Raw genomic sequence first — 20,224 nt, 5'->3', positions numbered from 1 at the left:
ACTCTAACACCTAACACATGATCAGTGCTCAGAGAATTCTTTTTGAATAAATACATGCTGCACTGGGGACTCCCCTGGGTCACTGGGGTCACGAATTTCAGTGCCTCTGGTGAGGGGTGATGGAGAGGGAGGGTAGGAAATACAAATGTGTGACAAGCCCAGGTGCAGACATGAGGGAGTGGTGAGCTCTGTGGCAAACTAGAGTCTGTATTCTCCCCTGAGGGGCTTACCATCAGATTCAGTCGCGCCCACTCCCCGCAGATGGCTGGGACCTATTCTTGCCCTGACCACCCTCACTTTCTTTCCCTTTCTCTAGCTTTATTTTTCTACGTTGTGCATATCACTTTAAAGCGTACACTACATACTATTTATTATATTTAACACCTGTCTTCCCTCACAATGTGAAGTACCTAAGGGCAGAGATTTTGCTTTTTTTCCCCTGATGGTCAGCATTTTTTAGCAATAAAGTATTTTCGAGTAATTTTTATTGGAATATAGTTCATCTACAATGTTGTTAGTTTCTGCTGTACAGCAAAGTGACTCAGTCATACATATACATATATCCACTTTTTTAAGATTCTTTTCCCATATAGGTCATCACGGAGTATTGAGTAGAGTTTCCTGTGCTATACAGTAGGTTCTTATTAGTTACCTATTTTATATAGCAATGTGTACATGTCAATCCCAATCTCCCAATTTATCCGCCCCCACCCCTCGCCCCCATTGTGTCTGTTTTGTACTCTGGTGCAGTCCAGCCTCTCATCAGTGCCCTGCACAAAGTAGGCTCTCAATAGATAGGTGTTGAATAAATCCTATTTATAAATCCAAGACAGTTCTTTGCAAGTCTGCAGTGAACAGAGCTGCCCCCAGGGCCTCCTGCAGTGTCCAGGCTTCCGGAAGCATTCAGGGTTCAAGGCAGGAAGGGTGAAGGCTTCGGGGGTCACAACGAACGAGCCCCCCAAAGAGCCCTCAGAAGGTGGCCTGGTCTGTCTTGGTGACAGCAGGGCCAGCTAGAACCAGGGCAGGATGGTTAGTGACTACCCTGGGGTCAATGGGGCATTTCTGGGCGAAGCTGATGTGGGGTGGGGGGGTTATGGGTGGGACGGTGGTGGAGGAGGGGCCCTCACTCCAGAGCACCCCCCCAAACACACACACTCGCGCCAGACGTACCCACCATACACGCCCCCGCATGTACCAGAAGACGCAGGATTAAGAGAGGGCAGAAACAGATGGGGCCGGAAGAATGTCCTAAAAAGTGGGGAAAGGGCAAAGAGGGGGAGGGGAGAGACACCCCGGAGTCTACGGTGCTCCCGCAGGAGGGCTGGGGAGGAGGGTGCAAGGGAGGTGCTCTCTGCACCCGCCCGCCGCAGAGCCCTTCTGCCCCGGCACCACCGAGCACCCCCTCGGAGGAGGACGCCGGCCTGCGAGCTGGGGGTGCTGCGTGTCTCCCCCCCGCCCCCGCACCTCCTAAGCAGGTTGCAGCCGCCTCAGCAGCCGCGGCGCTTTCACCTGCGCAGCCCTGCGCCGCGCCGCCATTGGCTCGCTAAAAATGCCTCGCTAATCTGCGCTCATCTGTGCGCGCCTCCTCCCTCCGCCTCCCCCTCCTCCTCGGCTCTGACCTTCCTCCTTAGCTCAGCCCCGGCGAGGTCTGGAGGGACGCGGCGGCGGGGACGGCGGCGCAGCTTTTCTTCCCCCGGCAAGTCGTCTGGGCTTGAGGCCGGGTCCCAGACGCCCCGTTTGGCCCCGCGGCGCCGCGGATGGTGCCGGGCGCGCCTGCCCCCAGGTAGGAGGTCTGGCCCTTGGCTACAGGGTGGGGAGGGAGGGCTGCAGTCAGGGGGTGCGTGTGTGCGGTGGGCGCAGAGACTGACAGGGGAGAATTGGACAGTTACCTGCAGAGAGGTGAGCGCGCGGCCGGGGGTGCTTTGCAAACGCCGGGGTTCGCGGGCATCACCCGGGCAGTATCAGGATGTCCCTGCGCTGGGCCCCCTGGGAGAGGGACCTGGCGGAGACCTTTACCTGGAGGAAAACGCAGGAAATAGGTTCCTTGGGGAGGTGGGACGCACGCCCCGGGTCCCGTCCGAGTCTCTGGCCTGGCTTGTTCCGGTACCGGCAGGGTGGGTCGGCTGATGCCAGCTTGGTGCGTAGGCTATTTGTGGACCAGAGTGGGCTGGGGAGAAACACAGCAGCTGATGCGTGCCCTATGTCCTGTCCGGTTTACAATTAAAGATATTTTCTTCTGTCCGTCTACGCCTTCCCCCACAGTTGGGATGGGAGGGGGGAAGAGGAGCAGGAGGTGACGATGAATGGCCCGCAGATACAGCAGAAGCCAAGGTCTGTCTGGCACTGCCCTGCTCCCCACCCCCGGGCCACTTGCTGCCTGTTAGAACTCTCTCTCCTCCTTAGTTTTGCCTTAGCGGAGGCCATGAAAAGATTAAAAGGTCATCAGGGTGTGAGGGACACAGAGGCAAACCACAGAGCTTGGCCAGACCAAACTTCAAGCGCCAGCTGCCCCCCACACTCCACTGCCCAGCTCTGCACCCGACGTGCAGTGACACACATGGATGCTTTTCTCTGGGCACAACCATAAATAACTCACGTTGCCCGGGCTCTGGCATGGCGGGTGTGCAAACAGAACTGTCAATGATTTTGGAGGTTCTATCCCTTACCCACCTGGCCTTCCCACAACAGGTCCATAAGCCACTCACAAGCCCCCCGCTCCAGGCAGCTTCCTGATACCCCAGGTGAGATCCTTGCCTCCTGCCCTGCATTCTCCAGCCTAGCCTGCCTTGTGGCTTGGTTATTTATGCCTTGTCTGTCACCCACTACACTGGAAGTGCTTTAGGGTAGGAATGTGTCTGATTTATCTGTCATCACCCCTGCACCTGACCAGGGTCTGGCACCAAGTAAATGTGGGATGAGTGAATGAATCAACCTGAACTCTGAGAAAGAACTGGCAACCTGAAGGAGGAGGGTGAGCCCCATCTTGAGCTTTCCTCCCATCCCCCAGGACCGAAGAGCTACCAAAAACAGACACTCCCATTCAAGCCCTTCCTGGGCCTAGAAGTGATGGGCATCTATGGCATTCAGAGATAAACATTGCAGTCCTGAGGGCTCCAAAGGGTCTTTTTGGGCCCGTGGTATGAGTCCCTGGCTGGTCCAGGCTTGGTGGAAGGCCCTGGTGAAGGTCTGGCTTTCCTCAGGCCCCTGGGTTGGCACTTTTCTCCTGGGGTGCTAAGCTCACTCCAGGGTCTCTGTCTCTGTCCCAGCCCTTGGGAGGGTCCCGGTCAGCATCAGGGCGTCTGTGAGGCCCAAGCCAGATCATCCTCAGCCTCTGAGGTCCTCATAGGGAGCTCTGAACAGATCTTAAGATTGTGTGGAGGAGCCGACCCAGGCCAGAAGAGGAGGCTGCCAGCAAGGGTTCTGGCCCAGCCACAAGGCTCTGTCTGTGACAGGGACATTCTCAGAGCTTCCCCAGCCCTTGTTGCTCCTTTGACAGCCATGCTGGTAAAATATCTGCAAGATGTTCTTATTCTCATCTCACAGAGGGGCAGACTGAGGCCCAGAGAGGGTCAGCAGCAGAGCCAGGGCCAGCGCTCAGCTCCTGGCCCCAAGTCCAGTGTTCTCTCCACTGGGCTCGAGGGAGCTGGGGCGAGGCCCCAGACCCAGGTCAGAGTGTCCAGTTGTCCTCAGTCCCGTCTGGCTCTGTCCTGGCCCCTACTAATGGAGAGTAAGGGTGTGTTGCTTCAGGGCTAGTGGGGGGAGGTGGAGGATGGTTTGGTTAGTGCCTGCAAGTGGTTGGCCCTGGGGGCCTTTCGGGGAGGGATACAGTAAAAACAGTAGAAACGAACAGTGCACAGCATCTGCCACGTGTCAGGAGGCAACTATTTTTCATGAATGGAGTCATTCAGTCTTCACATTAGCCCAATGAGGTAGGTACTACTATTACCCCCATTTTACAAATGAGGAGACTGAGGCACAGAGAGGTCAACTATCCAAGGTCACACGGTTTGAAATTGGAGGAGCTAGGATTTGAGCCTAGGCTCCAGAGTCCATTATTCCCTAATGCATTCCCTAATGCAAGAGCAAGAGGGCTGTGGACCTTACTGCTGAGGGCTCGTCTCTGTGGAGACACAGGTTTCAGGTACTCTGTGGCTAAAGTCCCCACATATTAGGTAGTGTGTGCATGATTATGTGTGACTGTGATGGTTTCAGATGCTCAGAATAATAACACCCATAGTAGTGGGGCTCTTTGAGCACCTACTGTGTGGCAGGCAGAAATCTTTATAAGATGCACATCTGAGTCTGTCACTCCCCTGCTCTGCATCCTTCATTGGCTCCCCATTGCCCTGAGCACAAAGTGCAGTCTCCCTCCTGTGGCCCCGCTGCCCTCCGCAAGCCTGGGCTTCCTCTCCCTTCTCACCCCACCTCTGCCCTCAGCTGCTCTGAACTGCTTTCAGTTCCTCAAATAAATCACACTTCTCTCACCTGCAGGCCTTTGCACAGGCTGATCCCCTGCCTAAAGCACGCTCCCGACCCCCTCCTCCCTACCCATTCCTCCTCACCCTCAGGAGTCTGCTGAAACTTTTCTTCCTTCCAGAAGCTTCCATGAATTCCTCCTCCCCACACTTAGCTCACCTCACCTCACACAATATCCTCTCTGGCTTTTCATTCCTCGCACCCACCCCCAGCTGTGGAGTCCTTGGGGGCAGGGTCTGTGTCCTGTTCCCAGAGTCCCCAGTGCCTAGCACACAGTAGCCCAGCTCCTACTTGTGGGATGAGTTAGCAAATATTGGTCCCCCTCATACACTTTCTCTCCTCACCAATTTCAGGACTTTTTAGCATTCTCCTCCCAATAGGAGCTAAGGACCCCCTCAGAATTTGCCTATAACACCCCCAGCAAGGACGGGCTGGTGGTGGAAAGCCTTCAGTGGAGAAGTGAAACTGCCTGTGGGCCTGGCAGGACAGGGGAGGCATTGGGGTGGGAGTTGGCTGATCTGGGGGAAGTCCTCCCTGGGGAAGCAGATAGGAGGGATGGGGGAGGAGTGGGAGAGTTAGATAGGAGGAGGGCTGCTTGGTTTGGTTTTACATTTTTCTTAAAGAAAAAAGCTTTTATTATTATTATTTTTTTATTACCAAAGTAATATGTAGCCTGTGTGGAAAACCTAGAATGTACTGGAAAGCCAAATTAGAAAAAACTATTAGCTAGCACCAGACCTACCCATTTGTGGGCACTTTGTGGCTGGTTTCTAGCCAGGGACCTGTGGACCGGAAGGGGGAGGTGGGGACTGGGGTCTGGTGGGGCAGGTGAGGGTCCCAGGACTGGGACTTATGCGGGCAGGGGAGTGGTCCCCGGACCTGTGCATAGCAGAGGAAGGAAGCAGGACGGGTGGAAAGAGAAGTGGAGTTCTGGGAATTCCCTGGTGGTCCAGTGGTTAGGACTCCACGCTTCCACTGCAGGGGGCAGGGGTTCAATCCCTGGTTGGGGAACTAAGATCCTGCATGCCATGCAGCGTGGCCAAAATAAATAAATAAATAAATAGATAGATTTTTTAAAAGTGGAGCTCTGATGCAGGCCCAAAAGGGAACCCCAGGGCGCTCTGGAGCTGGAGGGGCCCTTCCCAGTCTCTTTGGAATGGTTGGGCCTTAGGACCTCAGCATCCTTCCAGCACTGGGTGTGGCCCACGGTGTGCCCTTAGGAAGGTGGCTCTGCAGCAGCTGCCATCCCTGAAGGGGCTGCCAGCTGAGGGTCATGTGCTGACTGCACCCCCAACAGAAAGGATGGGTGGGAAGGTGGGAGATGGGCCGAACGGAGAAGACCAGCAGGAACCTGGCCCCAGGTGGCTCTGGGGAGACAGGAACTCTAATGCCAGGGAAGTTGGTGGGGCATCTCTGTGTGGGGAGCCTGTCAGTGGGGGTTGGGGATGCCTGTGGAGACCTTGAGCTTGGGTGTTGGGGGTAGCAGGATGCCTAAAGACTGGGAGGGCAGAGGGGGCCTCAGCTCCTATTTATTTATTTAAAATTGAGAATTATGTGGGGTTATTTTTTGCATTTAATATTTGTTTGTTTGCCCCGGGTCTTAGTTGCAGCACGTGTACTCCTTAGTTGCGGCTCGCCGCCTCCTTAGTTGTGGCATGTGAACTCTTAGTTGCAGCATGCATGTGGGATCTAGTTCCCTGACCAGGGATGGAACCCGGGCCCCCTGCATTGGGAGCACGGAATCTTAACCACTGCGCCACAAGGGAAGTCCCTCAGCTCCTATTCTGAAATTACTTGGGACTTCTCTGGCTGTCTGGTGGTTAAGACTCCGTGCTCCCAATGCAGGGGGCTCAGGTTAGATCCCTGGTCGGAGAACTGAGATCCCACATGGCACGTGGTGTGGCCAAAAAAATAAAATATAAAAATTACTTGATATTGGGACTTCCCTGGTGGCACAGTGATTAAGAATTGGCCTTCCAATGCAGGGGACACAGGTTCGATCCCTGGTCTGGGAAGATCCCACATGCCGCGGAGCAACTAAGCCTGTGTGCCATAACTACTGAGCCTGCACTCTAGAGCCCGTGAGCCACAACTACTGAGCCCGCGTGCCCCAACTCCTGAAGCCCACTCGCCTAGAGCCTGTGCTCCGCAACAAGAGAAGCCAGCGCAGTGAGAAGCCCACGTACCGCAATGAAGAGTAGCCCCTGCTTGCTGCAACTAGAGAAAGCCCGTGCTCGGCAACAAAGACCCAACGCAGCCAAAAATAAATAAATAAAATATAAATAAATTTATGAAAAAAATTTAAAATTACTTGATATTTAAATACTGGGTGGGGGCTGTGGTCGGCTTGCCAGATAAACTCAGTTAAATTTGACTTTCAGATAACCAACAAATTTGGTGGTTATCTGAAATTTTTTTTTTTTTAGTATAAGTATGTCCCACATAGTGCATGGGACATAGTTATACTAAAATTTTTTTTTTAATATTTATTTATTGGGAGAGCAGAGTCCCAACCAACCATGTTGTTTATCTGAAAGTCAGATTTAACTGAGTGTCCTGTATTTTCATTTGCTAAATCTGGCTACCCTAGACTGGGCTGGGGGGCTGGGGGGAGGGGTAGAGAGAGAGGGAGGGAGCCTAGGGGTCCTAATTTTCTCTTGTTTTGGGGGAAAGGTCAATGGATACTTGTTTGAAGTTGACAGTTTAAAAAAATTAACATGTCCATTTTTAGAAATGAATGAGATTTTTAAAATTTTGCATCTGTAAATGTTTGCACCTGTAAAGTTTTTTTAATTAATTTTTGGCTGCGTTGGGTCTTCGTTGCTGCACGCGGGCTTACTCTAGTTGCAGCGAGCGGGGGACTAATCTTTGTTGCGGTGCACGGGTTTCTCGTTGCGGTGGCTTCTCTTGTTGCGGAGCACGGGCTCTAGGCGGGCGGGCTACAGTATTTGCAGCACGTGGGCTCAGTAGTTGAGGTGCATGGGCTCTAGAGCACAGGCTCAGTAGTTGTGGCGCACGGGCTTATTTGCTCCGCGGCATGTGGGATCTTCCCGGATCAGGGTTTGAACCCGTGTCCCCTGCATTGGCAGGCGGATTCTTAACCACTGTGCCACCAGGGAAGTCCCTACACCTGTAAAATTTTGCATTTGTTTCTGTTCACTGTCCAGAGAGTAACTCCCCATTTGTGGATTTTGGCTCCCCAGTGCTGCTCAGAAATAATAAAATGATCCATCCCATTATTTATGCAGGAGGGACAAAGGAGATTTGATGATCAAGGGTGGAGTCACTAAATAAGGCTAATCCATTGGAGAAATGAAAGTCATCATCATAATAAAGCTCTTAGGTGGCAGAGGGTGTGGGAAACTGGAACTCTCCCATCAGCTGGAGGATAGGTCGGCACTACCTCTTTGGCAGTAGCCGCCAAAGTTTTAACCCGGCAGTTCCACGTCCCAGGATTTCTCCTACAGGCACCCCCTTAGTAGGATACAGAGAGCCGGGTGGAATGGTCTGTGTGGCAAAACTAAACGTCCATCAGGAGGGCTGGTGACATATTAGGACCTCGCGAGATGCTGTGATTTTGGCAGCTGTTCATTCTTTGGTTTGGTAAGTGAATGTGGACTGAATATACATCATAAGTATATCAAGATGTATCTCTAAAAGATGAGGACTTTTCCTAACATAATCACAATACCATCATCACACCTAAGAAGAAACCATTTCTTTATATCATCGAATATCCACTGTGTGCTGGGCACTGTTTTAGGTGCTGGGGACCCAGAGAAAAGAATGGGCAGAGCTTAATATCAGGGTGGAAAGATGGTCAGAATGTATTGGCAAGTCAAAGCAAGTGGCTTTGTAGAACAATGTGTATAGTATGATCCCACTTACGAAATATACATATGTATGTTGTGTTCACATTTGCGTAAAAATGTCGAGAAGGCTGCATACCTGATGGTTATTAGAGCTTATCTCTGGGGCAGGTATTGGGAGGTCAAATGTCAGGCAAGAGGGGGAATATTTCCTCTTTATTTTAGCACCCTGTGCTGTTTGCGTTTTATACAACAAACATCATTACTCCTACAAAACATCATTAAAACTCTACTTCATAATACCTGGGATTTTTCTTGGAAATCTAAAAAAAGTGAGCGTTTGAACTGCACTCCCCTCAAATGCAAATTTGATGCCATTTGAGTCAGATGCTGCCACTTGGGTTTGAAGAGTTTTTATTTGTGGCTGGTTTCTCACTGGTTTCCTCATGGGCTTGTTTCTCCTCTCCTTCCTCCTCCCAATCCTGGGGTGGATGTAACCTGGTGGGATGGGAAAGGAAGTAAGTGTGGGTATCAGGAGGGCACAGAGAAGGGAGGCAGGCCCTGGACAGCAGTGCCAGGGGGCCTGAGGGGGCTGAGATCCTCTGACCTGTGCCTGGCACTGTTCTATTTATTCATGTTTATTAACTCATTTAGTCTTCTCAGTAACTTTATGAGGTTATCCCATTTTACAAATGTGGAAACTGAGGTTAAGTGACTTGGCTGAGGTCACACTGGCTGGCAAGTAAGTGGCTGAGGCAGGATTCACACCCATGCAGTCTGGATCCAGAGGCTGTGCTCTTAACCTGGAGGCCACAGCCCTTCTCATTAGGGAGTGGAGATGACCACTCTCAGAGAAGAGAGTCCTTGGCAGGCCCTGCTCCCTAAGGCTGGGGGTGATTGATCATGGCAGGTCTTCGGCAGGAGTAGACCTGGAGGGAAAAGATGGTAGATCCAGAGCGGTGGACACTGGGGCAGGGGAGGAAATTAGCACAGGAACCCAAAGGAAGAAGTGGGAGATGGGGCTGGTGGGGCAGGTGCTGGATAGTTTAGATGATCGGCCTCATTGGCCTGGCTGGGGCAGGTGGCCCAGGGCTATCCCTGCTCCTTGCAGGGCCTGGCAGAGGCCCAGCATCCCCAGGCCCACTCTGCCCCACATGGGCCTTCTCTGGGGCCACACACCCTATCCCTGGCCTGCCTGGGTCCAGCCTTGACTGGCCTCCCGAGAGGAGAGACAGCTGAGGTGGGGCAGGAGCAAGGGCTGGGTGTCAGGAGGCCCAGGGTGAGGTCCTGTACCTGACACTGACATACGGAGGGGCCTTGGGACATTCAACACCTCCCCTTGGACTTGGTTTCCTCCTCTTTTATTTTAAAACTTTTTATCATGGAAAAATATAAGCATTTACAAAAGCAGAGAGAATAGTATAATAAACCATCATGTACCTACCACTCAGCTTCAAATGCTATCAACTCATGGCCAGTCTTGTTGTACCCCCCACCCTGGAATAATTCAAATCCCAGGCATCATTTCATCATAAGTATATCAAGATGTATCTCTAAAAGATGAGGACTTTTCCTAACATAATCACAATACCATCATCACACCTAAGAAGAAACCATTTCTTTATATCATCGAATATCCACTCAGCATTCACATTCCTAGTTGTCACAGACATGTCTTTTTTTACATCTAGTTTGACTCAAGATCCAAATCAGGTCCACACACATTGTGACTGGTTGATAAGTCTTAGTCTCTATTAATCCATACTTTCCCCCCTCCATCCTTTTCTTTGTCCTTGGCAATTTATCTGTTGGAGAAGCCAGGTTGTTTGTCTCATAGGATTTCCCACAGTCTGGATTTTGTGGATTGCATCCCCATGGTGTAGTTTAACATGTTCCTCTGTCCCCTCTGTAAATTGGTAGTTGGGTTCATCCCTCTTCTGACCCCTCCTTGTGCAGTCACCCATAAATCCTCCAGCTCTATCTTCAAGACACCCAGAATCCCACCACTTCTCACCACCTACACTACTGCCCTCCCTCTAAGCCCCCACCATTTCTCTCCTGGATCATTGTAGCAGCCTCTAACTGGTCTCCCTGCACCCCCCTTGCCCCAGCAGCCAAAGAGATCCTTATAAAACCTAAATGTGATCATATCCCTCCTCTGCTCAAAACTTCAATGACTTCCTCTTATTTGGAATAAAACCTAAAGTCCTATAACAGGTCCTACAAGGCCCTGTGTGATCTGGCTGTCCAGTACCTCTGACCTCATCTCGTGCCATTCCCTCTTCACTGGGCTCCTAGCCATTTCTTGGGCATATCAAATATCCTCCTGCCTCAGGGCCTTTGCACTGCTCTTCCCTGTGCCTGGCCTCAGAGGTCCACATGGCACATCCCTGCACATGTCATCTCCTCAGAGAGGCCTTCCCAGAGCACCTCATCTAAAACAGCCCCTGTTATTCTCCATCCCCTGACCCTGCTCTGTTTTCCATCATAGCACTTATGCATCCCTTGTGTTAGAGTCTCATTAGTTTCTGGTCTGTCTCCCCTACCTGCCTGTGAGTCCCATGAGGGCAGGGCGGCAGGACTCTGCCCACAGAACAGACCTCCTCTGCCACTTAGATCCCTCCCTGTCAGCTCCTCCCCTTCCAGCATTTCCTGGAAAATAAAACAACCCCGTACTTGCGCGTGGCACTTCATAGTTTACAAAATACTTCCTGTCTTAGGTCAGATTCCTTGGAAGCCATACCCAAGACAGAGATTCCTGGGTCAGTGGTTTCCTTCAGGCACGCGCACAGAAGGGAGAGAGGGCGCCTGATGGGGCCAGGAAGGAGCTGGAGAAAGATGTGCTTTCAGCTAAGTCTAGCTCTGATCCCCCAGGGAGCTCTGGAGTGGGAGCAGCAAGTGCAGGGTTGGCCTTCCTTGAGGCAAGGGGCCAGCCTTTGTACCCTCTTATCAGGCCTGGGGGAGGGCATAACCTCCCAGGCACCTCTAGGTGAGGCTGCTCACCTATAAGCCGCGGTCAAAACACTAATTTGAAAAGGTACATGCACCCCAATGATCATAGAAACATTATTTACCATAGCCAAGATATGGAAGCAACCAAGGTGCCTATCAACAGACAAATGGGTAAAGAAGACGTGGTGTATATATATACACACACACACACAAAATGGAATATTCCTCAGCCATAAAAAAGAATGAAATTCTGCCATTTGCAGCCACGTGGATGAGCCTAGAGAATATTATGCTTTGTGAAATAAAGTCAGAAAGAAAGACAAATACTGTATAATATCACTTATAGGTGGAATCTAAAAAATAATACAAACAAATGTATACAGAAAACAGAAACAGACTCACAGATATAGAAAACAAACTAGTGGTTACCAGTGGGGAGAGGGAAGGGGGAGAGGCAAGATAACAGCATGGGATTAAGAGATACAAACTACTATGTATAAAATAGATAAGCAACAAGGATATATTATATAACACAGAATTACAGCCATTATAATGTCTTTTAATGGGGTATAAACTATACAAATACTGAATCACTATGCTGTGCACCTGAAACTAATATTGTAAATCAACTATACTTCAATAAAAAAATAACAAACAACTCTCAGGAGAAGGGGGCATCTGTGAGCCACCTGCAGCAGCTTGGGGATGGTACCCCATATGATAAAGGGGTGCTAACAGTACCTCCTCCACCTTCATATCCATTTTCTGCTTTGAGCCCTGCCATTAGCCTATGAGGAAGGTATTTATTAATTAGCATTATTCCTATTTGATAGATGAGGAAGCTGAGGTTGGGAGCAGGGATGACTTGCCTGGGGTTGCACAGCCAGGAACGGGGCAGACCTGGGATTCGATTCATTCTTACTTGGGATCCCCTGATTAGTTGATAAATTGTCTTAGTGGCTACTGGATCATTGTTTTACTCTCATGCATTCATTCAGCAAATATGTATTGAGTGCTGTGTGCCCAGGCTGAACTGGGCACCGGCCATTCAGTGGTGAATGAAACCCATCTTGTCCTTGCCCCCTGGAGCTTTCACTCTGGATCTGCCAGCATTTAGCTGACCGCCCCTCCGCCCCCCTGCTTACCCCTGTTGAGCCCTCAGCAGCCCCAGCTTCCATAATGACAGCATGTGATGTTTGTTGAGCACTTACTATGTGCTGGGCACTGTGTAAGGCTCTTTGTGTTGATGAGCTCGCTTCACCTTCCCAGCACCCTGTTTTCAGATGGGTAAGTTGAGGCTGCAGAGGGCCCTAAGGCTCCTGGTCCAGGTTCCTCCATGAGTGTGTTATAGAGCCCTCTGAACACGGCTCTTTCCACTCCTGCCTCCCCTCCCACGGCCCCACCTACAGCAGGATATCTGGTGTCACCTCTATCAGCAGCTCCATCGGACACCAGGCTGCCACCGCCACCTGCTCTCTGAGTGTAGGGTGACCGGCTGCCATCTCTCCTGCCCCACTTGGCCCTGCCCCAGCTGGGGCACTTCTGATGGGAGGCCTCCCCACCATACAGGGCCCAGGATCCCTGCCTCTGCCCCCGTTCCTAGCACCTTTGTCACTGGCCCGGACTGACTGGGTGGCCCTTCCGCCAGCCCCAGCCGGGCCTGGGCATTGGGGGCCCCTCCCCCCTCACACCAGCTGGCCTGGTAAGCTGCGAAGCTGGCTCAGGTGCCCCTGGACAGGGCCACAGGGGCGGGGTGGCCAATCACAGTGGGGCTTCCTTCCCTTCTCACCACTCCCCAAGCAGGGCCAAGACAAGCCCAGCAGGGAGAAATCAAGTCACGACATTTCCACCTGAGGGGTTTAAGTGTGGGGAGGGCCCCTCAGGCTGCCTTGGTGATGGGGATTTATGAAGCAGTAGAATGGGGGTGGGCACCCCAGCTTGCATCAGCTCAAGGTCCCTGAGCCCCCCTGGTCCTCCTAGGACCCCCCACCACCAGGCTGCTCTGAACCATTGCTCAGCTGCGCTGGGCTGTGATGGCTGGGCCTCTGTCCTTTACTTCAGGCCTGGAGGCTTCCTCCAGGGGCCATGCTAAGGAGGTGCCTGCCCCCCGCCCCGCCCCCTTTGGCAGAATTCTGGGAATTTTTGTGCAAACTTTGGAAACAAAATAGCTTAGAAAGCGCATGCAGATAAGCCTGTCTCCCTGTTGGCATGGCCATTGGAGCGGTTAGTCTGCTCACAGCCTGGTGGGGGTGGCTGTGGTCAGCAGGGGGGATGCAGGGGCTGGAAGACGGGGGTAGCCCTGAGAACCGTGGCCCTCCCACCTTCGCTGCAAGTTAACATCAGATTTCCAGCACATTTTTCTTCCCACCAGATGGTGAGTTTTCTAATTTGATCATTTTGTTTGCTAGACTTCTATAAAGAAATTTCCCTCTTTACCTATTTTGTTATTCTGAAATATGGTACATACAGTAGGATAAAGGCTTGATTCTTTCCCTTTATCATTTTTTAGAGAAATGAGTTGGTGCTTTAGCAACCTCCAAAGGTGACCAGTGAGTAATATTCCTAGTTTTAAAATATAAAAGTATATAAAATAGGTTATACATTTTAACAAATTAATATAAAGCCAACACCCATATTGCCACCATTTAGGTCAAAAATAGAGAATTGCTGCCGCTTCAAAAGACCCCCACGGACCCTTCCCCACCACAAGCCCCTCTCTCTCCCTGGAGGGACCCACCATTCTAAATAGTTGGGGTTATTATCTGCTTTGTTTTTGGTTTTACCTCGTAAGTCTGCATCTAAAACCAAATAGTTCTTTCTGTCTCCTATTGAATTTTAATTAATGGAATTATGTATTCTTTTGTTGTTGTTTTCAATCAACATTTTCTTTTTACCATGCATCTACATTGTTCTTTGTAGGGGTAGTCCTTTTGTTTTTTTGTTTGTTTTTTATTATTTATTTATGTATTTATTTAGGCTGCACCGGGTCTTAGTTGCGGCATGTGGGATCTTCATTGCAGCATGTTTTTAGTTGCTGCATGCGGGCTGTTAGTTGTGGCATGCATATGGGATCTAGTTCCCCGACCAGGGATTGAACCCGGGCCCCCTGCACTGGGAGCACAGTAACCGCTGGACCACCAGGGAAGTCCCAGTCCTTTCGTTTTTTATCGTTGCATAGTGTTCTGATATGTAGATGTATCATGATTTACTTATCCAGTTTACTGTTTACAGACATCAGGATTGTTTTCTGACTGTGGCTCTTGTGAAAAATGCTACTCAGAACATTCTTATCCACGACTCTGGGTAAATACATGCATGCAGTTCTGCAGGGTGTATTCCTAGGAGCGGAATTGCTGGGTCATGGGGAATGTGTATTTTCAAACTTACTAGATAATGCTAAACTGTTTTCCAAAGTGGTTGTACCAGCTCACAAGCAGTGTGTGCAGGATCCCAGTGCTCCACATTCTTTTTTTTTTTTTTTTTTTAATTTTCTTTCTTTCTTTATTCATTTTTGGCTGCATTGGGTCTTCGTTGCTGCGTGCAGGCTTTCTGTAGTTGTGGTGAGCGGGGACTGCTCTTTGTTGCAGTGTGTGGTCTTCTCATTGCGGTGGCTTCTCTTGTTGCAGAGCCTGGGCTCTAGGCGCGTGGGCTTTAGTAGTTGTGGCTCACAGGCGCAGTAGTTGTGGCGCACGGGCTTAGTTGCTCCGCAGCACGTGTGATCTTCCCGGACCAGGGCTCGAACCCATGTCCCCTGCATTGGCAGGCGGATTCCCAACCACTGTGCCACCAGGGAAGTCCCCAGTGCTCCCCATTCTTGCAGATATTTGGTTATTAGCAGACTTTTCTGGGTTTTTTTTTTTTTAGATTTAGATTTTGATTATCATTATGGATTTTTATAAATCTTATGAGTTTCAGTCCTTGGACTCATTATTCTCAGTGATGCTCAAATTTTCCCATCTTTGGGCAGTGGGAGCCTCTTGAAGTTGACTCTGGCATCCATTCACACAACTTTGGAAGTGTCCTTGCTTTCTGGAATGAAGATGTTCCTGGCTCATCTGAGCTGCAATCAGCCATTTCTCCGAAGAGCTGGAGATATATATATATATATATATTTTTTGTTGTTGTTGTTGTTGTTGTTGTTGTTTGTTTTTTTAAATTGAGATATAATTCTTATACCATAATTTTCACAATGTATAATTCAGTGGCTTTTAGCACATGCACAAAGTTGTGCACCCAACACCACTATCTAATTCCAGACATTTCCATTTCTCCAAAAAGAAACCCCATGCCCATCAGCAGTTACTGCTCAGTTCCCCCTTCCTCAACCACCAGTCTACTTTCTGTCTCTATCAATTTGCCTATTCTGGATATTTCATATAAGTGGAATCATATCTTTTGTGTCTGGCTCCTTTAACTTAGCATAATGTTTATAAGGTTCTTCCATGTTGTAGCATATAACAGTACTTCATTCCTTTTTATGACTAAATAATGTTGCATTGTATGGATATACATTTTGTTTATCCATTCATTGATGGACATTTGAGTTGTTTTCACTTTTTGGTTATTATTAATAATGCTTCTGTGAGCACTAGTGTACAAGTTTTTGTGTAGACATGTTTTCATTTCTCTTGGATATATATCTAGGAGTGGAATTGTTGGATCATTTCATAACTCCATGTTTGATCTTTTGAGGAACTGCCAGACTGTTCTCTAGACTGTACCATTTACATTCCCCCTTATTGTGGGTCTGATTTGCATTTCTCTAAGGACTAATAATATTGAGCATCTTTTCCTGTGCTTATTGGCCTTTTGTATCTTCTTTTTTTGTTTTTTTTAATTAATTAATTAATTTATTTATTTATTTTTGGCTGTGTTGGGTCTTCGTTTCTGTGCGAGGGCTTTCTCTCGTTGCGGCAAGCGGGGGCCACTCTTCATCACGGTGCGCGGGCCTCTCACTATCGCGGCCTCTCTTGTTGCGGAGCACGGGCTCCAGACGCGCAGGCTCAGTAGTTGTGGCTCACGGGCCTAGTTGCTCCGTGGCATGTGGGATCTTCCCAGACCAGGGCTTGAACCCGTGTCCCCTGCATTGGCAGGCAGATTCTCAACCACTGCGCCACCAGGGAAGTCCCTGTATCTTCTTTGGAGAAATGTCTTTTCATATCCTTTGCCCAGTTTTAAATTGAGTGATTTTTTAAATTGGGTCTTTTTATTGTCGACTTTTTAGAGTTCTTTATGTATTCTAGATACTAGCCCCTTATCAGATAGATGATTTGCAAATATTTTTTCCCCATTTCCGTGGGTTGTCTTTTCCCTATGAATCCGTTTAACGGGGAATGGTCTTTGAGACTCAGTCTGGGTGTTGGAGGCATTAGGCTTTTTGAATTCTAGAAACCAACCTAAGGACCCACTTATAGCCTCAGCAGTTCTGGGCAGTAGGGCCTCATCTTACAGTGACACTGAGGCACAGAGGAGGGAGGTGGCCTGCCCAGGGGCACCCAGCTGCTATGTGGCTGCAGGGCACCAGAGTCAGGTCCCCAGTTTAGTTCCCATAGCTTCTCTTGGGGTCCTCACTCCAGCCCAACCCACATCCTCCAAACCCCCAAACTCAACCATTCCCTTTCCCTGGGTGCCTCCCACTCTGCTTTGTTGCTCTCAGCTCCTCTCCTTCAAGGAAAACCCTTCTTTGGTTGCCCCAGTCCAGAAGAGTCCTCCTAGGATGAGCTCCAGGAGGTGGGAAGCTGCACTTGGACACATTGTCAATGGTCAAATTTGGGAAAAAGCAAATTCAACCAAGGTAAAGAATTTTCTTTACTGCAGGACTCATCAGTGCCTTTAGGTTGCTATTGTGTATTGTGAACATTAAGGAATTTAATTGCCAAAACTTAGAAGCAACCAGGATGTCCTGCAATAGGTGAATGGATAAATAAACTGTGGTATACCCAGACAATGGAATGCTATTCTATGATAAAAAGAAATGAGCTATCAAGCCGTGAAAGACATGCAGGAACCTTAAAAGACGTATTACTAAATGAAAGAAGCCAATCTGCAAAGGCTACCTACGGTATGATTCCAATTATATGACATTCTGGAAAAGGCAAAACTTCAGAGACAATAAAAAGGCCATGGTTGCCAGGGGTTTGGAGAGAGGGAGGAAAAGATGGAGCACAAGGGATTTTTAGGGCAATGAAACTATTCTGTATGATACTATAGTGGTGGATACATGCCATCACACATTTGCCAAAATCCATAGACTGTACAACATCAAGAGTGAACCCTAATGTACAGAATGGACTTTGGTTGATAATAGTGTCAGTGTTGGTTCATGGACTGTACCAAATGAACCATACTGATGAGGGATGTTGAGGGCAGCGGAGTATATGTGTGTGTGTGTGGGGGGGGGGGCTATGTGGGAATTCTGTTTTCTGTTCAATTCTGCTGTGAACCTGAAACTGCTCTGAAAAATAAAGTCTGTTAATTTAAAAAAGTAACATCAGGGAGTGATAAGTGTTACAATGGAAAAATAGAACAGGGGAAAGGGGCTAGGGGGCGATGGGGGTGGGCTGGCTGTTTCAGATGAGGTGGTGGGTCAGGGACATTGATCAGAGACCTAAACAGGGCAGGAAATAAGCCTGTGGATATCAGGGGAAGGGCAGCCCAGCACAGGGAGCAGCAAATGCAAAGGCCGGGGGGCAGGGAAGAGCCTGATTTGTGTCAGGGACACAGTAAGGACAAACTGCCAGGAGGGGAGTGAGGGGGTTGGGGGAGAGGTTGGAGGTGAAGACAAACAAACAGCTTGGGACGCTCCACATTGGCCTGTAGGCCTGGCAAGCCTGAGCAACTCGTTCTCAGTGAAATGGTGAGTCACTGGGGGGTTTCAGCAGGGGTGTGACACGTCAAAATTATACTTATATTTAAAAAGGATGACTGTCACGCAAACAGACAGAAGGGGCAAGGATGGAAGTAGGGAGACCTTTTAGGAAACTACACATCCTCCAGGGGAGAGACGATGGTGGTGCGGACCCACCGTCCATGGCAGGGGGCTGCGGGGTGGCTGGATTCTGGGTCTGGTGAAGGGAGAGTCAGTGGGCTATGGGGGTGAGGGAAGGAGAGGAACCTAGGTCTTTGGTTTGAGCATGTGGGTGAACAGTGGTGTCCTTTTCTGAGATGGCGAAGACCAGAGCAATGGAGAGTTCCGTTGGGACATGTCTACCTGTTCAACATCCAAATGGGGCGTTAAGGAGGTGGTTGGGTTTACAGGCTGGAATTCAGCGGCAGAGTTGGGGCTGGAAATATGAGTGAGGTATTAAAGCCACAGGCTGGATGAGCTCCCCTTGAGAGCAGATGTAGGCGGCGAAGACGAGGGGCCCCAGGCCCGGGCTGGGTGTGCAGACTTAGAGGTTGGAGAGACCAAGGAGTGACCCAGGTGGCGGCGTGGTGTCAGAGAAGCTGAGGGGCCACATGTTTCAGGGCCAACGATGGGGTGGCCGCTGAGCATGGCAGGAGGAGGATTAGACAGGGATGGGGTGCTTTGGCACGGTGAGGGCCAGAGCCCTATTGGAGGGGCTTCGGGAAGGGGTGGAGACAGGACGGATGGACGGCCTTCCCAGGGGTGTCCTCTAGGAGCCAAGGAGCAGGCCCACCGGGCAGGGGCTGAGGGCAGCTTGCAGTCTGCGGAGGGACTTTTTTTTTTTTTTTAGTGATAGAAAAACCACCGTTTCTCCCTTGATGGGAAAGTTTCCCTATGTGAGGGAAAAACCGATCATGTTGGGGAGGGGAGAGAATTGTTGGGGCGCTGCAGTTGGGGAGCTGGGGGGGCTGGTGCCCAGTGGGAGGGAGGCGGAGCCTGGGGGTGGGGAGCAGTGGCGGGGGAGCCAGTGTGGGCCGTTCTCTTTAGGCTGCTGTTTTCTCAGCATCATCGTCACAGCCTCAGCTGAGAGCTCGGGAGGAGGAGGTGGTGGGAAACACTGGTCTTCACCGTGGTTCTCACGGCCTCTGTGTGGAGCAGGTGCCCTCACCCCCGCTTTGCGGATGAGGAAATCAAGGGTCACTTGCCAGGAAGGGGCAGGACTGGGATTTTGAACAGGGTCTGGTGGGTTCCAAGGACACTCCTCTGGGTGTTCATAGGGGAGCGTGGATCTCAGGATGTGAATCTACATCCCACTCTTCCAGCCTCTCTGCCTAGGGCAGCCCTTCACCTGCAGGGCAGACATCAGGCCCAGACAGCGAAGTGACTGCCCCCACGTAATACAGAGGGACACAGGGTAGACCCAGTGGACTCCCTGGGAGCCAGACCTGGGCCAGAAATCCATTTATCACCTGGTCCCCATATGCTCCCATCCTAACGAGGGCCCATGATGACTTTCGGGGCCCCTGGTACCTATGTCCGTTTGGACCCTGTGCCTGATAGTCCTTGAAATGCCTGGGTATTTGGGTAGTCCTCTTTCTCCAGTGGTGGTTTCCCTAATAAATGGCTGTGTGAGTCCCTCTGGGGAGGGCCTGGTGGCCCATATATACTTGTTCCGGGGTCGCAGGGCCCTCGCTCTCCTTCAGTCAGTTGGACCTGAAACCTTGCTCAGGTGTGGAAACTGGGCAAAGGATCAGGACTTTTTATTGGGGTGCAGCCCTCAGATCCAGATCATCAGGCTTTGGTTTCTTTCTTTCTTTTTTTTTTTTTTTTTTTGGTCACAACGCGAGGCTTGCAGGATCTTAGTTCCCACACTAGGGATTGAACCTGCACCCTCTGCAGTGAAAGCGCTGAGTCCTAACCACTGGACTGCCAGGGAATTCCCAGGCCTTGGTTTCTTTTGATTACAGAGAGTGGGCAGTGTCCTGGTTGGCTGCCCATCTGGCTTGCCTCTAGGGATGCTGGTTCTAGTAACCATTTCCAAAGCTCTGCATGTCAGGCCCTCCCAACTGCCCTCTGACCTTGCCAGAAGTTGTGATAATTGCACTCACCTTGCTTCTGACCAGTAAGTGTTGCCACCTGG

General features: G+C 50.3%; 1 protein-coding gene across 1 annotated transcript in view; it reads left to right on the top strand.

The window, feature by feature from the left end:
* The first annotated feature begins 1,622 nt into the window (after positions 1 to 1,622).
* Positions 1,623 to 20,224, top strand: part of PACSIN1 (protein kinase C and casein kinase substrate in neurons 1) — a 63,019-nt gene continuing 44,417 nt past the window's right edge. The window contains exon 1 of the mRNA XM_061195138.1: positions 1,623 to 1,783. The gene's annotated coding sequence lies outside the window, so the exon portion shown is untranslated. The remainder of the gene's footprint in view (positions 1,784 to 20,224) is intronic.

The sequence above is a fragment of the Eubalaena glacialis genome, chromosome 7 (genome assembly GCF_028564815.1).
Source record: "Eubalaena glacialis isolate mEubGla1 chromosome 7, mEubGla1.1.hap2.+ XY, whole genome shotgun sequence".
Taxonomy (NCBI): domain Eukaryota; kingdom Metazoa; phylum Chordata; class Mammalia; order Artiodactyla; family Balaenidae; genus Eubalaena; species Eubalaena glacialis.
This window is presented reverse-complemented; position numbering and strand designations above follow the sequence as displayed.